Source organism: Choloepus didactylus, chromosome 2, assembly GCF_015220235.1.
Source record: "Choloepus didactylus isolate mChoDid1 chromosome 2, mChoDid1.pri, whole genome shotgun sequence".
In the NCBI taxonomy this organism is placed as follows: domain Eukaryota; kingdom Metazoa; phylum Chordata; class Mammalia; order Pilosa; family Megalonychidae; genus Choloepus; species Choloepus didactylus.
In genome coordinates, this window is record NC_051308.1 from 82,232,117 (window position 1) to 82,249,131 (window position 17,015).

Sequence of the window (17,015 nt, forward strand, 5' to 3'; positions counted from 1 at the left end):
CAGTTAGCTAATGCTGCCATTAAGCAAAATACCAGAAATGGACTGGCTTTCATAAAGGGGGTTTATTTGGTTACACAGTTACAGTCTTGAGGCCATAAAGTGTCCAAGGTAATGCATCAACAATCAAGTATCTTCACTGGAGGATGGCCAATGGCGTCTGGAAAACCTATGTTAGCTGGGAAGGCATGTGGCTGGTGACTGCTCTAAGTTCTGGTTTCAAAGTGACTTTCTCCCAGGACGTTCCTCTCTAGGCTTCAGCTCCTCAAAAATGTCACTCTTAATTGCTTTTGGGGCATTTGTCCTCTCTTAGCTTCTCTGGAGCAACAGTCTTCTTTCAATAGCCATCTTCAAACTGTCCCTCATCTGCAGCTCCTCTCTGAGCCCCTGTGCATTCTTCAAAGTGTCTCTCTTGGCTGTAGCAAGCTCGCTCCTTCTGTCTGAGCTTATATAGTGCTCCAGTGAACTAATCAAAGCCCATGCTGAGTGGGTGGGGCCACACCTCCATGGAAATTATCCAATCAGAGTTATCACCTACAGTTGGGTGGATAGCATCTCCATGGAAACACTCAAAGAATTACAATCTATGCAACACTAATACATCTGCCCACACAAGATTTCATCAAAGATAATGGTGTTTTGGGGGACATAATACATTCAAACTGGCACACTCCCATTAGGCCTTCCTTGCTCAGCTTAAATGTCGCCTCCTCAGGGAAGCCTTTCCTAACATCCTACACAGTCCTCTCAACCTGTATTAGAGCACCTGGACTCCCCTCTGTTACAGCACTTACCACAGTCAGTTGTAAGCATCTAATGCTTGTGTCCCCCACTTCACAGAGAGCTTCCCGAGACGAGCACCATGCCCGATCCTTGTCTGTGCCCCTGACACTGAACACTGTGCCCACTACATAAGCACAAGGTATTGACTGAATGCAAAATGGTTATGAAAGGAAAAAATTCCCATCAGGTAAGGATGCCTAATAGGAGGAGAGAAGGCCACTGCATGTTAAGAGGATTAAGGGCATTTCTGAAAGATTTGGTTCATTCACTCAGTATGGCCAGTCCTGTCCCAGGCCCTGAGAAAGTCAGTCACTGGCAGGGCCAGAGTGAGCCCCCAGGCCTCCTGACTGACCCCCATATATAGCTGATGCCCAGGCCTCCTTGCCCCTGCCCACCTCCCTCTTCCAAAAAGGGTCATTGATCACAGACTTCAATGACATGTCAATTCCTTACATTTCAATTCCAAGTGAGACTGGAAATTTGGAGGCAAAATGGCAATCAGGAAAAGAATTGGAGGTCATGGTGGAGGGAGAGGAAAATGAGAAAGAAGTGTGGAAAAACAGGCTGGGAGAGGACACCAGAGGTACATGGTCGGGAACATGCCCCTTTGAGAAAGCGGACAAGCTGACCACTAGGTCAAGACCAAGTAGCAGTCTCCTTGTTTTCTTGCTGTCTCCTTCCACACTCCAATACACGTATACACATAAACACGCACGCACAGTGCTTTCTTCTGCCACACCAGCTCGAGTCTCCTGAGGCAGAAGGAGAACAGAAGTGTGGCTCTTACCAGGTCGGGTTCAGCCTGCACCACTCCCCAAGGCTGGGAAGCAGGAAGTCTACAGGCTTGGGTCAGTGACGCTCCCTGGAGATAATGACTCACTGCTTTCGATGCCCACTCACCGTGTGTTCACTCTGACTCTGCCAGGTATCTGTTGCCATGCTTGAAGCCAAACTGCAGCTTTTCATTTCGTAATCCTAATCATAGGGAAATGACTGGGATTAGGAAAATATTTGAATACTGTGATGGTTAGGTTCATGTGTCAACTTGGCCCAGTGGTGGTACCCAGCTGTCTGGTCAAGCAAGCACTGGCTTAACTGTTGCTGCGAGGACATTTGTGGCTGGTTAATAATCCAGAAGGCTGGTTTATTAAATCATCAGTCAATTGACTGCAGCTGCGACTGATGACATCAACAAAGGGCGTGTCTTCCACAATGAGAGAAAGCAGTTGGCTGGGTTTAATCCAATCAATCAGTTGAAGACTTTAATCCAATCAATCAGTTGAAGACAGGTAGAGGACCTTCACTTCTTTGGCTGACCAGTGAAGCGTTTCCTGAGGAGTTCGTTGAAGTTGCCAGTTCATTCCTGAGGAGTTCATCGAACATCTTCATTGGAGTTGCCAGTTTGCTGCCTGCCCTACAGAATATGGACTTGTGCCTACCCACAGTTCCGTGAGGCACTTTTATAAATTTTATATTCATAGATATTGCTCATTCATTCTGTTTCCCTAGAGAACCCTAACTGATACAAATACTCTCCCTCTTACCCTCCATGCCTGCCTATAAGAAGCTGTCATCAAAAAAAGAAGAGGATACCTGACTTTAATCTGTCTTTCAATAATCCTGTCATCTTGGCCAAGTCAATGTTCTCATCTATAAAATGAGGAAGGATGAGGATGAGGAGGATGACTGAGACCCAAAGTCACATTTGTGACAATTTTTGACCTTGAGGAAAGACAGAAAGTGCTCAGTACTATGTTAATGAGGGTCTTGATACACATGGTAGACTATGACAAAATAGAGTAACATAATCATCATACCAACAGTGCAATCAAAAAGTATGATTATCTCAATGAAAGTTAAAAAGTTATTTGACCAAATTAAACACTGCACCTAGAAGTAGAAAGTTTCTTCCTTAACGTGATAAAAATAAAATTCAACATCTAACAGCCAACATCTTACAAGATGGTGAAATTTCAGGGTAGTCCCCATCAGAATTAGGATCCGAACAAGAATGTTTTCCATCACTGTATTCATTTAACAATAGCCTATATGTTCTGAAATGTATAATTATTAAAAAGGAAGAGTCAATATAATTATAATTTGTAGATGATATCATTGTTTACCATGAAAATTCCAAGCAAATTAAATGGGTCTGGACACAAGATAAATATTAAAAATCTAGTTTCCCTACATACCAGCCCTAACCAGGTAGGAGAAAGAATTGAAAAGAAGAAAAATTCCAGTCAGAAAAATAACACATAGCCCATCTAGAAACAATCTTTACCCCAAAAGACATTTAAAAGAATGTTAATAACAACATTGTTTATAAAACAAAATAACTGGAAACTACCTAAAAGATCATCAAAGGTAGAATGGATAATTTTGGAATGTTTGTACAATGAAATACTATATAGCAATGAAAATGAACAAACTATAGCTACACAAAACAACGTGGCTGATTCCCAGTAATATCGTTGAGTAAACAAAGCAAGTCAAGGAGGAAATAGACAAAATTAAATTCCATGTCCCTTAGGCACACACACACATGTGAGAATTATTAACCCAAATTCAGGGTAGTAGCCTCCTTGGTGTGGGAAGGAAGGAAGATGCAATTGGATGCAATTGGGGAAAAGGACATGGGGGTTTCAAAGGCATGGGTAATGTTACATTAAGTTGGAATGTAAGTATATGGATATTCACTTTATTATTCTTTATACTGAATATATATATAAACTTTTGTATGTAAAACATATTTCATAATTTTAAAAATATATACAAACCATATGAAATCTTTTTTTAACTTTACTGTGTAGATGAAAGAAGACCTAGACAAATGGAGAAACATTACTCAATGCTCCTGGATGTTTATTGGATGCCATCAAACTGAAAATTTCCCTCAAATTAATTTAAAGACTTAATGTAGGGGAGGCGGGGCAAGATGGCAGACTGGTGAGCTGTATGTTTTAGTTACTCCTCCAGGAAAGTAGGTAGAAAGCCAGGAACTGCGTGGACTGGACACCACAGAGCAATCTGTCTTTGGGCATACTTCATACAACACTCATGAAAATGTCGAACTGCTGAGATCAGCGAAATCTGTAAGTTTTTGCGGCCAGGGGACCCGCGCCCCTCCCTGCCAGGCTCAGTCCCGTGGGAGGAGGGGTTGTCAGCTCCGGGAAGGAGAAGGGAGAACTGCAGTGGCAGCCCTTATCGGAAACTCATTCTACTGATCCAAACTCCAACCATAGATAGACTGAGACCAGACACCAGAGAATCTGAGAGCAGCCAGCCCAGCAGAGAGGAGACAGGCATAGAAAAAAAAAACAATACGAAAAACTCCAAAATAAAAGCAGAGGATTTTTGGAGTTCTGATGAACACAGAAAGGGGAAGGGCGGAGCTCAGGCCTTGAGGTGCATATGCAAATCCCGAAGAAAAGCTGATCTCTCTGCCCTGTGGACCTTTCCTTAATGGCCCTGGCTGCTTTGTCTCTTAGCATTTCAATAACCCATTAGATCTCTGAGGAGGGCCCTTTTTTTTTTTTTTTTTTAATCCTTTTTTCTTTTTCTAAAACAATTACTCTAAGAAGCCCAATACAGAAAGCTTCAAAGAATTGAAATTTGGGCACGTCAAGTCAAGAGCAGAACTAAGAGAGCTCTGAGACAAAAGGCAATAATCCAGTGGCTGAGAAAATTCACTAAACACCACAACTTCCCAAGAAAAGGGGGGTGTCCGCTCACAGCCACCATCCTGGTGGACAGGAAACACTCCTGCCCATCGCCAGCCCCATAGCCCAGAGCTGCCCCAGACAACCCAGTGTGACGGAAGTGCTTCAAATAACAGGCACACACCACAAAACTGGGCGTGGACATTAGCCTTCCCTGCAACCTCAGCTGATTGTCCCAGAGTTGGGAAGGTGGAGCAGTGTGAATTAACAAAGCCCCATTCAGCCATCATTTGAGCAGACTGGGAGCCTCCCTACACAGCCCAGCAGCCCAGAACTGCCCTGGGGGACAGCACTCACCTGTGACATACCACAGTCATCCCTCAACAGAGGACCCGGGGTGCACGTCCTAGAAGAGGGGCCCACTTGCAAGTCTCAGGAGCCATACGCCAATACCAAGGACTAGTGGGTCAGTGGCAGAGACAAACTGTGGCAGGACTGAACTGAAGGATTAGACTATTGCAGCAGCTTTAAAACTCTAGGATCACCAGGGAGATTTGATTGTTAGGGCCACCCCCCCACCCCGACTGCCCAGAAACACGCCCCACATACAGGGCAGGCAATACCAACTACACACGCAAGCTTGGTACACCAATCGGACCCCACAAGACTCACTCCCCCACTCACCAAAAAGGCTAAGCAGGGGAGAACTGGCTTGTGGAGAACAAGTGGCTCGTGGACGCCACCTGCTGGTTAGTTAGAGAAAGTGTACTCCATGAAGCTGTAGATCTGATAATTTAGAGATAAGGACTTCAATAGGTCTACAAACCCTAAAAGAACCCTATCAAGTTCAGCAAATGCCACGAGGCCAAAAACAACAGAAAATTATAAAGCATATGAAAAAACCAGACGATATGGATAACCCAAGCCCAGGCACCCAAATCAAAAGACCGGAAGAGACACAGCACCTAGAGCAGCTACTCAAAGAACTAAAGATGAACAATGAGACCATAGTACGGGATATAAAGGAAATCAAGAAGACTCTAGAAGAGCATAAAGAAGACATTGCAAGACTAAATAAAAAAATGGATGATCTTATGGAAATTAAAGACTTAATGTAAATTTTAGTAAAAACTCCATATATAAGCATAAATATTCAAGAAAAATTTTTAAGAAGAGGGAACTTGTTCTATGAAATATGAAAGTAAGCTATAGAGCTATAATAATTAAAAGGAACTGATGCAAAAGTAAACAACCAGATCAATGCAATAGAATGGATATATAAAAAGAGACCCCTAAACTTTCTTATTCTGATGAAAGCTTATCTACCAAAACCCAAAGCTACTCAATGGTGAAATATTGATGTTCACTTATTACTTATCATAATCTATTCAACATTGTAATGGAAATCCTAGCCAGTACAATAACACTAAAAAAGAAATAAAATGTATAACAAATTTTAAAAAAGAAATAAAACTATTACTTACAGAATACATATTTTATATGTTGAAAAATCCAAAACAATCTACAGACTTTTAAAACTGCTAAGTACCAATGGGACAAAGAAGAAATCACAAGAGAAATTAGAAAATACATTGAGATGAGTGAAAACAAAAGCACAACATACCAAAACTTACGGGATGCAACTAAAGCAGTACTTACAGGGAAATTTATGCATGTAAATGCCAATTTAAAAAAAGACAAAAGATCTCAAATCATAACTGAATTTTCCACTTTAACAATATAGAAAAGGAGAAGCAAGCTAGACTCAAAGCAAGCAGAAAGGAGCCAATAATAAAGATTATTGCTGAAATAAATGAGATACAGATAGAATATAGAAAATCAGCAAAACCAGAAGTTGGATGTTTGAAAAAGTCACAAAATTGACAAACTTTAGCTAGGCTGACTAAGAATAGAAGGGACAGGGCTCACATTATTAAAAATAAGAAATGAAAGAAGATCCATTACTATGAACCTTACAGAAATGAAAGGAATTATAAAGGAATATTATGAACAAATTGTATGTGAACAAATTAGATATCCTACATGAAATTCCTAGACAAATTCATAGAAAAACCACAAATTACCAAAACCGACTTAAATAGAAAATCTGAATAGACCAAAAAACAGATAAACTGCATTAGTAATTTAAAAACTAGGTGGGAGTAGTGAATATTCAAAGAAGAACTAATACGCCGATTCCTCATGAACTCTTCTAAAAAATAGAATAGGAAGGAATACCAGCTAACTCATTCGAACGCCAATATTATCCTGAAACCAAAACCAAAGACATTACAATGAAAGAAAACTTATAGACCAATATCTCTTATGAATAAGATGTAAAAATCATCAACAAAATACTAGCAAACCAACTTAAGCAACATAGAAAAAGTATTGTATGCCTTGGTTGAGTGAGATTGATTCCAGGAGGCAAAGTTGGTTTAACACCTGAAAATCAGTGTAATACACCATACCAAATTGTATGAGCATCTCAATGGATGCAGAAGAAGCATTTGACAAAATCCAACACCTCATCATGATTAAAAAAACTGCAGTAAACTGGAAATAGAAGGTAACTTCTTCAACCTGTTAAAGGGCAGCTACCCAAAAAGCAGTGGCTAACGTCATACTTTATGATGAAAGACTAAATGCTTTTCCCCTAAGATCAAGAAGAAGACAAGGTCTCTGCTCTCCTCACTTCTATTCGACATTGTACTAAAGGTTTTTGCCAGAGCAATAGGGTAGAAAAATGAAATAAAAGGCATCCTCATTGGAAAGGAAGTAGTAAAGCTATCTCTTTTTGCAGATGACATGATCTTGTATATAAAAAATCCTAAGGGATTCACTAAAAAATATTGAATGAGTTTAGTAAGGTTGGAGAATACAAGATCAATATACAAAAATCAATTGTATTTCTATTCACTTGCAATGAACATTCCAAAAATGAAATTAAGAAACCAATTCCATTTACAATAGCATCAGAAAGAATAAAATACTTAGGAATACGTTTAACAAAATAAGTGTAAAACTTCTACACTGAAAACTACAAAAATTGTTTAGAGAAATTAGAGAAGATCTAAATAAATGAAAAGATATGTTCATGGATTGGAAGACTAAAAAGTGTTAAGATGGTAAGACTCCCAGATTGACCTACAGATTCAATGCAACTCCTATCAAAGTCCCAACTTCCTTGCAGAAATTGATAAGATGATCCTAAAATTCATATGGAAATGCAAGGGACTCGTAATAGCCAAAACAATTTGAAAAAAAAAACAAAGTTGGAGGACTTATACTTCCTACTTTCAAAGCTTACTACAAAGCTACAGTAATCAAGACCATGTGGTGTTGGCATGAAGATAGACATTTAGATCCATGGAAAAGAATTGAGAGTCCAGCAATAAACCCTCACATTTATGGTCAATTGACTTTCAACAAGGGTGCCTTGGGAAATTCAAGTGGGAAAGAGTATCTTTTCAACGAATAGTGGGAAAGAATATCTTTTCAACAAATAGTGCTGCAACAATTGGATATGCACATGTAAAAGAATGAAGTTGTATCCTTATCTCACACCATATACACAGATTAACTCAAAATAGATTTAAGATCTAGCAAGAGCTAAAACAAAAAACTCAGAGGAAAAATAGGAGTAAATCTTCATGACCTTAGACTGGGCAATGGTTTCTTAGATATGATACCTAAAACACAAGCAACCAGGTGCGCTTCAAGAAATGGTGGAGTTGGGACGTGGAAAGAGGAGATGGGGGAGAGGAAGAGAAATCGAAAAGGAATACATGGGCCAACGACCTTAAAAGCAGTTGTGGGGGGGGCGGGGCAAGATGGCAGACTGGTGAGCTGTATGTTTTAGTTACTCCTCCAGGAAAGTAGGTAAAAAGCCAGGAACTGCGTGGACTGGACACCACAGAGCAATCTGTCTTTGGGCATACTTCATACAACACTCATGAAAACGTGGAACTGCTGAGATCAGCGAAATCTGTAAGTTTTTGCGGCCAGGGGACCCGCGCCCCTCCCTGCCAGGCTCAGTCCCGGGGGAGGAGGGGCTGTCAGCTCCGGGAAGGAGAAGGGAGAATTGCAGTGGCTGCTCTTATCGGAAACTCATTCTACTGATTCAAACTCCAACCATAGATAGACTGAGACCAGACACCAGAGACTCTGAGAGCAGCCAGCCCAGCAGAGAGGAGACAGACATAGAAAAAAAAACAACACGAAAAACTCCAAAATAAAAGCAGAGGATTTTTCGAGTTCTGGTGAACACAGAAAGGGGAAGGGCGGAGATCAGGCCTTGAGGCGCATATGCAAATCCCGAAGCAAAGCTGATCTCTCTGCCCTGTACACCTTTCCTTAATGGCCCTGGTTGCTTTGTCTATTAGCATTTCAATAACCCATTAGATCTCTGAGGAGGGCCGTTTTTTTGTTTTTTTTTTTTTTAATCCTTTTTGCTTTTTCTAAAACAATTACTCTAAGAAGCTCAATACAGAAAGCTTCAAAGAATTGAAATTTGGGCACGTCAAGTCAAGAGCAGAACTAAGAGAGCTCTGAGACAAAAGGCAATATTCCAGTGGCTGAGAAAATTCACTAAACAACACAACTTCCCAAGAAAAGGGGGGTGTCCGCTCACAGCCACCATCCTGGTGGACAGGAAACACTCCTGCCCATCGCCAGCCCCATAGCCCAGAGCTGCCCCAGACAACCCAGTGTGACGGAAGTGCTTCAAATAACAGGCAAACACCACAAAACTGGGCGTGGACATTAGCCTTCCCTGCAACCTCAGCTGAATGTCCCAGAGCTGGGAAGGGGGAGCAGTGTGAATTAACAGAGCCCCATTCAGCCATCATTTGAGCAGACTGGGAGCCTCCCAACACAGCCCAGCAGCCCAGAACTGCCCTGGGGGGACGGCACTCACCTGTGACATAGCACAGTCATCCCTCAACAGAGGACCCGGGGTGCACAGCCTGGAAGAGGGGCCCACTTGCAAGTCTCAGGAGCCATACGCCAATACCAAAGACTTGTGGGTCAGTGGCAGAGACAAACTGTGGCAGGACTGAACTGAAGGATTAGACTATTGCAGCAGCTTTAAAACTCTAGGATCATCAGGGAGATTTGATTGTTAGGGCCACCCCCCCTCCCCGACTGCCCAGAAACACGCCCCACATACAGGGCAGGCAACACCAACTACACACGCAAGCTTGGTACACCAATTGGGCCCCACAAGACTCACTCCCCCACTCACCAAAAAGGCTAAGCAGGGGAGATCTGGCTTGTGGAGAACAGGTGGCTCGTGGACGCCACCTGCTGGTTAGTTAGAGAAAGTGTACTCCACGAAGCTGTAGATCTGATAAATTAGAGATAAGGACTTCAACTGGTCTACAAACCCTAAAAGAACCCTATCAAGTTCAGCAAATGCCACGAGGCCAAAAACAACAGAAAATTATAAAGCATATGAAAAACCCAGACGATATGGATAACCCAAGCCCAAGCACCCAAATCAAAAGACCAGAAGAGACACACCACCTAGAGCAGCTACTCAAAGAACTAAAGATGAACAATGAGACCCTAGTACGGGATATGAAGGAAATCAAGAAGACCCTAGAAGAGCATAAAGAAGACATTGCAAGACTAAATAAAAAAATGGATGATCTTATGGAAATTAAAGAAACTGTTGACCAAATTAAAAAGATTCTGGACACTCATAGTACAAGACTAGAGGAAGTTGAACAACGAATCAGTGACCTGGAAGATGACAGAATGGAAAATGAAAGCATAAAAGAAAGAATGGGGAAAAAAATTGAAAAACTCGAAATGGACCTCAGGGATATGATAGATAATATGAAACGTCCGAATATAAGACTCATTGGTGTCCCAGAAGGGGAAGAAAAGGGTAAAGGTCTAGGAAGAGTATTCAAAGAAATTGTTGGGGAAAACTTCCCAAATCTTCTAAACAACATAAATACACAAATCATAAATGCTCAGCGAACTCCAAATAGAATAAATCCAAAAAAACCCACTCCGAGACATATACTGATCACACTGTCAAACATAGAAGAGAAGGAGCAAGTTCTGAAAGCAGCAAGAGAAAAGCAATTCACCACATATAAAGGAAACAGCATAAGACTAAGTAGTGACTACTCAGCAGCCACCATGGAGGCAAGAAGGCAGTGGCACGATATATTTAAAATTCTGAGTGAGAGGAATTTCCAGCCAAGAATACTTTATCCAGCAAAGCTCTCCTTCAAATTTGAGGGAGAGCTTAAATTTTTCACAGACAAAGAAATGCTGAGAGAATTTGCTAACAAGAGACCTGCCCTACTGGAGATACTAAAGGGAGCCCTACAGACAGAGAAACAAAGACAGGACAGAGAGACCTGGAGAAAGGTTCAGTACTAAAGAGATTCGGTATGGGTACAATAAAGGATATTAATAGAGAGAGGGAAAATATGGCAAACATAATCCAAAGGATAAGATGGCCAATTCAAGAAATGCCTTCACGGTTTTAACGTTGAATGTAAATGGATTAAACTCCCCAATTAAAAGATATAGATTCGCAGAATGGATCAAAAAAAATGAACCATCAATATGTTGCATACAAGAGACTCATCTTAGACACAGGGACACAAAGAAACTGAAAGTGAAAGGATGGAAAAAAATATTTCATGCAAGCTACAGCCAAAAGAAAGCAGGTTGTAGCAATATTAATCTCAGATAAAATAGACTTCAAATGCAGGGATGTTTTGAGAGACAAAGAAGGCCACTACATACTAATAAAAGGGGCAATTCAGCAAGAAGAAATAACAATCGTAAATGTCTATGCACCCAATCAAGGTGCCACAAAATACATGAGAGAAACATTGGCAAAACTAAAGGAAGCAATTGATGTTTCCACAATAATTGTGGGAGACTTCAACACATCACTCTCTCCTATAGATAGATCAACCAGACAGAAGACCAATAAGGAAATTGAAAACCTAAACAATATGATAAATGAATTAGATTTAACAGACATCTACAGGACATTACATCCCAAATCACCAGGATACACATACTTTTCTAGTGCTCACGGAACTTTCTCCAGAATAGATCATATGCTGGGACATAAAACAAGCCTCAATAAATTTAAAAAGATTGAAATTATTCAAAGCACATTCTCTGACCACAATGGAATACAATTAGAAGTCAATAACCATCAGAGACTTAGAAAATTCACAAATGCCTGGAGGTTAAACAACACACTCCTAAACAATCAGTGGGTTAAAGAAGAAATAGCAAGAGAAATTGCTAAATATATAGAGACGAATGAAAATGAGAACACAACATACCAAAACCTATGGGATGCAGCAAAAGCAGTGCTAAGGGGGAAATTTATAGCACTAAACGCATATATTAAAAAGGAAGAAAGAGCCAAAATCAAAGAACTAATGGATCAACTGAAGAAGCTAGAAAATGAACAGCAAACCAATCCTAAACCAAGTACAAGAAAAGAAATAACAAGGATTAAAGCAGAAATAAATGACATAGAGAACAAAGAAACAATAGAGAGGATAAATATCACCAGAAGTTGGTTCTTTGAGAAGATCAACAAGATTGACAAGCCCCTAGCTAGACTGACAAAATCAAAAAGAGAGAAGACCCATATAAACAAAATAATGAATGAAAAAGGTGACATAACTGCAGATCCTGAAGAAATTAAAAAAATTATAAGAGGATATTATGAACAACTGTATGGCAACAAACTGGATAATGTAGAAGAAATGGACAATTTCCTGGAAACATATGAACAACCTAGACTGACCAGAGAAGAAATAGAAGACCTCAACCAACCCATCACAAGTAAAGAGATCCAATCAGTCATCAAAAATCTTCCCACAAATAAATGCCCAGGGCCAGATGGCTTCACAGGGGAATTCTACCAAACTTTCCAGAAAGAACTGACACCAATCTTACTCAAACTCTTTCAAAACATTGAAGAAAATGGAACACTACCTAACTCATTTTATGAAGCTAACATCAATCTAATACCAAAACCAGGCAAAGATGCTACAAAAAAGGAAAACTACCGGCCAATCTCCCTAATGAATATAGATGCAAAAATCCTCAACAAAATACTTGCAAATCGAATCCAAAGACACATTAAAAAAATCATACACCATGACCAAGTGGGGTTCATTCCAGGCATGCAAGGATGGTTCAACATCAGAAAAACAATCAATGTATTACAACACATTAAAAACTCGAAAGGGAAAAATCAATTGATCATCTCAATAGATGCTGAAAAAGCATTTGACAAAATCCAACATCCCTTTTTGATAAAAACACTTCAAAAGGTAGGAATTGAAGGAAACTTCCTCAACATGATAAAGAGCATATATGAAAAACCCACAGCCAGCATAGTACTCAATGGTGAGAGACTGAAAGCCTTCCCTCTAAGATCAGGAACAAGACAAGGATGCCCGCTGTCACCACTGTTATTCAACATTGTGCTGGAAGTGCTAGCCAGGGCAATCCGGCAAGACAAAGAAATAAAAGGCATCCAAATTGGAAAAGAAGAAGTAAAACTGTCATTGTTTGCAGATGATATGATCTTATATCTAGAAAACCCTGAGAAATCGACGATACACCTACTAGAGCTAATAAACAAATTTAGCAAAGTAGCGGGATACAAGATTAATGCACATAAGTCAGTAATGTTTCTATATGCTAGAAATGAACAAACTGAAGAGACACTCAAGAAAAAGATACCATTTTCAATAGCAACTAAAAAAATCAAGTACCTAGGAATCAACTTAACCAAAGATGTAAAAGACCTATACAAAGAAAACTACATAACTCTACTAAAAGAAATAGAAGTGGACCTTAAAAGATGGAAAAATATTCCATGTTCATGGATAGGAAGGCTAAATGTCATTAAGATGTCAATTCTACCCAAACTCATCTACAGATTCAATGCAATCCCAATCAAAATTCCAACAACCTACTTTGCAGACTTGGAAAAGCTAGTTATCAAATTTATTTGGAAAGGGAAGATGCCTCGAATTGCTAAAGACACTCTAAAAAGAAAAACGAAGTGGGAGGACTTACACTCCCTGACTTTGAAGCTTATTATAAAGCCACAGTTGCCAAAACAGCATGGTACTGGCACAAAGATAGACATATAGATCAATGGAATCGAATTGAGAATTCAGAGATAGACCCTCAGATCTATGGCCGACTGATCTTTGATAAGGCCCCCAAAGTCACCGAACTGAGCCATAATGGTCTTTTCAACAAATGGGGCTGGGAGAGTTGGATATCCATATCCAAAAGAATGAAAGAGGACCCCTACCTCACCCCCTACACAAAAATTAACTCAAAATGGACCAAAGATCTCAATATAAAAGAAAGTACCATAAAACTCCTAGAAGATAATGTAGGAAAACATCTTCAAGACCTTGTATTAGGAGGCCACTTCCTAGACTTTACACCCAAAGCACAAGCAACAAAAGAGAAAATAGATAAATGGGAACTCCTCAAGCTTAGAAGTTTCTGCACCTCAAAGGAATTTCTCAAAAAGGTAAAGAGGCAGCCAACTCAATGGGAAAAAATTTTTGGAAACCATGTATCTGACAAAAGACTGATATCTTGCATATACAAAGAAATCCTACAACTCAATGACAATAGTACAGACAGCCCAATTATAAAATGGGCAAAAGATACGAAAAGACAGTTCTCTGAAGAGGAAATACAAATGGCCAAGAAACACATGAAAAAATGTTCAGCTTCACTAGCTATTAGAGAGATGCAAATTAAGACCACAATGAGATACCATCTAACACCGGTTAGAATGGCTGCCATTAAACAAACAGGAAACTACAAATGCTGGAGGGGATGTGGAGAAATTGGAACTCTTATTCATTGTTGGTGGGACTGTATAATGGTTCAGCCACTCTGGAAGTCAGTCTGGCAGTTCCTTAGAAAACTAGATATAGAGCTACCATTCGATCCAGCGATTGCACTTCTCGGTATATACCCGGAAGATCGGAAAGCAGTGACACGAACAGATATCTGCACGCCAATGTTCATAGCAGCATTATTCACAATTGCCAAGAGATGGAAACAACCCAAATGTCCTTCAACAGATGAGTGGATAAATAAAATGTGGTATATACACACGATGGAATACTACGCGGCAGTAAGAAGGAACGATCTGGTGAAACATATGACAACATGGATGAACCTTGAAGACATAATGCTGAGCGAAATAAGCCAGGCACAAAAAGAGAAATATTATATGCTACCACTAATGTGAACTTTGAAAAATGTAAAACAAATGGTTTATAATGTAGAATGTAGGGGAACTAGCAGTAGAGAGCAATTAAGGAAGGGGGAACAATAATCCAAGAAGAACAGATAAGCTATTTAACGTTCTGGGGATGCCCAGAAATGACTATGGTCTGTTAATTTCTGATGGATGTAGTAGGAACAAGTTCACTGAAATGTTGCTATATTATGTAACTTTCTTGGGGTAAAGTAGGAACATGTTGGAAGTTAAGCAGTTATCTTAGGTTAGTTGTCTTTTTCTTACTCCCTTGTTATGGTCTCTTTGAAATGTTCTTTTATTGTATGTTTGTTTTCTTTTTAACTTTTTTTTTCATACAGTTGATTTAAAAAAGAAGGGAAAGTTAAAAAAAAAAAAAAAAAAGAAAAAAGACAAACAAGGAAAAAAAAAAAAAAAGATGTAGTGCCCCCTTGAGGAGCCTGTGGAGAATGCAGGGGTATTTGCCTACCCCACCTTCATGGTTGCTAACATGACCACAGACATAGGGGACTGGTGGTTTGATGGGTTGAGCCCTCTACCATAGGTTTTACCCTTGGGAAGACGGTTGCTGCAAAGGAGAGGCTAGGCCTCCCTGTATTTGTGCCTAAGAGTCTCCTCCTGAATGCCTCTTTGTTGCTCAGATGTGGCCCTCTCTCTCTGGCTAAGCCAACTTGAAAGGTGAAATCACTGCCCTCCCCCCTACGTGGGATCAGACACCCAGGGAAGTGAATCTCCCTGGCAACGTGGAATATGACTCCCGGGGAGGAATGTAGACCCGGCATCGTGGGATGACCAAAAGGGGGATGTGAAAGGAAATGAAATAAGCTTCAGTGGCAGAGAGATTCCAAAACGAGCCGAGAGATCACTCTGGTGGGCACTCTTACGCACACTTTAGACAACCTTTTTTAGGTTCTAAAGAATTGGGGTAGCTGGTGGTGGATACCTGAAACTATTAAACTACAACCCAGAACCCATGAATCTCGAAGACAGTTGTATAAAAATGTAGCTTATGAGGGGTGACAGTGGGATTGGGAATGCCATAAGGACCAAACTCCACTTTGTCTAGTTTATGGATGGATGTGTAGAAAAGTAGGGGAAGCAAACAAACAGACAAAGGTACCCAGTGTTCTTTTTTACTTCAATTGCTCTTTTTCACTCTAATTATTATTCTTGTTATTTTTGTGTGTGTGCTAATGAAGGTGTCAGGGATTGATTTAGGTGATGAATGTACAACTATGTAATGGTACTGTAAACAATCGAAAGTACAATTTGTTTTGTATGACTGCGTGGTATGTGAATATATCTCAATAAAATGATGATAAAAAAAAAAAAAAAAAAGAAAAAAAACACAAGCAACCAAAGGAAAAAATAAATAAATTGGACTTCATAAAAATTATAAAACATTTGTGTTTCAAAGGATACTATCAAGAAAGTAAAAAGACAACACAGAGGATAGGAGAAAATATTTTCAAATTATGTATCTAATAGGGACTTGTATCTAGGGTATATAATGAATTATAACTAAAAAATGAAAAGACAAGTAATCAAACTAAAATATTGTCAAGAGATGTGAATAGATATTTCTCCAAAGAAGATATACAAATGGCCAATGAGTACATGAAAAGATGTTAACATCATAAGCCATTAGGGAAATGCAAATAAAAACTACAATTAGATACCACTTCACAGCCGCTAGGATGGCAATAATAATAATAATAATAAACAAACAGACAATAACAAATGTTTGCAATGATGTGGAGAATTTGGAACCCTCATACACTGCTGGTGGGAATGTAAAATGGTGCAATTGTTTTGAAAAACAATCTGGCAATTACTCAAAAAGTTAAACATAGAGTTACCAAATGACCCAGCAATTCCATTGTGAGATGTATACTCTAGAGAACTGAAAAATTTGTTCACACAGATAATGGTACATAGCACCATTATTCATAATAACGAAAAGTGGAAAAAACAAACAAATGTCCATCAGCTAATGAGTGGATAAAGGAAATGTGCTATATGCATATAATGGGATTATTCAGCCATAGAAAAGAATGAAGTTTACTGATTTGTGCTACAACTTGGATGAACCTTGAAAATATTATGTTAAATGAAAGAAGCCAGAAACAAAAGTTCACATATTTAAAAGAAATGTACAGAATTGGCAAATCCATAGAGACAGAAAGTAAATTAACGGTTGCCAGAGGCTGAGGTGGGTGTGGAGAGTTCTTTTTGGGGGTGATGAAAGTATTCCAGAATTAGATAGTGAT